Consider the following 1,652-nt stretch of genomic DNA (forward strand, 5'->3'; position numbering starts at 1 on the left):
ATCCATCTATATCTGTATTTTTCATATTATCATTTATATTATTATTCATGTAGTTCGTTCTATAATTATCTTCCTTATAAAGACTTAATTACTGAATCAAAATTAATGTTATGAATTACAATATTAGTCTGAAGACCAGTTGACATGTTGTGACGTCAAATAGTAAGGTTTATGCCGCTGAGAGGAAGTCCATTACCGCAGCTTCCGTCCATCACAAATACTATGGGTGAAAAGCCACCGCCCTACACTTTTATCCTGACGAAGGTACTGTTCTTGTTCTATAATTACACTGATAATACTAGCCCTGTTGAGATTAGGTTAGGTTAGGTTAGGTAAAGTGAGAGGGAGAATGGAGGACTGATTATACTGAAGAGTTTAATGTAATCAAAGATGAGTTATATGGTTTGGTAATTCCTTTTTGGTGGGTCGTTTAGTGGGAGAGTCGTTAACACAGAAGGTTTCATAGGGATAGTTTGATAGTTTGGTGTGTGTGTGTGTGTGTGTGTGTGTCTACGTACTGTACACGAATTGGTGGTATTATGATGTAGTCAAGAGGTTTTTTTCCTGATAGAGGTGACGCAAAAACAACTGACTCTGGGGAGGGGTGGGTGGGGGGGCGAGCTTTGGTGGGGCGAGCTGGCACGTAAAGGAGCTTGGTACGGGGGCGAGCTTAAGGGAGAGTTTGGTACATGGGGGCGAGCTTGGTACAGGGGGTGAAGCCATGTTAAAAAAAGACGTATTATTGACAATTGTTTTCTCTTTATTACGCATTTTTCAATCAATTGTGAAACATTTATTTTTTTCTGAGTATATTTCATTTTCCCCACATGCCCGAGATATATGAATAAAGTACTTACGAATGTCCAACAGATGTCCACTATGTCCAACAGATGTCCACTATGTCCAACAGATGTCCACTATGTCCAACAGATGTCCACAATGTCCAACAGATCCACTATGTCCACCAGGTGTCCACTATGTCCAACAGATGTCCACTATGTCCAACAGATGTCCACTATGTCCAACAGATGTCCACTATGTCCAACAGATGTCCACAATGTCCAACAGGTGTTCCTTCAACTCACCTAACATACGTCCCTCCACAGGTGTTTCCATTAGTAGCTACCTGGACACTATAGATTAATTACCTTATCCACTTATTCCTTCACCAGGTACCTCACTCCTCCTGTGTCTCATCAACCACAGACGAAGATATACGCACCACTAAGGGCCGTTCCTGAGGTAGTGGGGTGGATTGGTGTTTGTCCAGTATGCAAGGTGATGAAGTGTACGGAGGGTAGGAGGAAGTTGTCACAATTTCGAGGAGGCAGTTAGACCTGACTGATCACAACAGAAATAATTTACGAGAGGTGTCAATGTGGTGCCAACATGGTGCCAACGTGGTGCCAAAACAGATTTAACATGATACTAAAATAGGTAGGAAAAATTGTATCATCCTTTTTCTTTCGTCTCTTCCCTCGCCTCTCCTCCTCCTCCTCCTCCTCCTCGTCTTCTCTTACTCCCTCCTTCAGTAATATAACTTTATCACAAATGAAACCTCAATTAAAAAAAAATCCTGTAAATCACTAAAAATAATTATAATAAAAAATAAATTAAACTAATATGTTTGTCATCACGAAATACTATAAAAA

Source organism: Homarus americanus, unplaced genomic scaffold (assembly GCF_018991925.1).
Source record: "Homarus americanus isolate GMGI-L3 unplaced genomic scaffold, GMGI_Hamer_2.0 scaffold57980, whole genome shotgun sequence".
NCBI lineage: Eukaryota > Metazoa > Arthropoda > Malacostraca > Decapoda > Nephropidae > Homarus > Homarus americanus.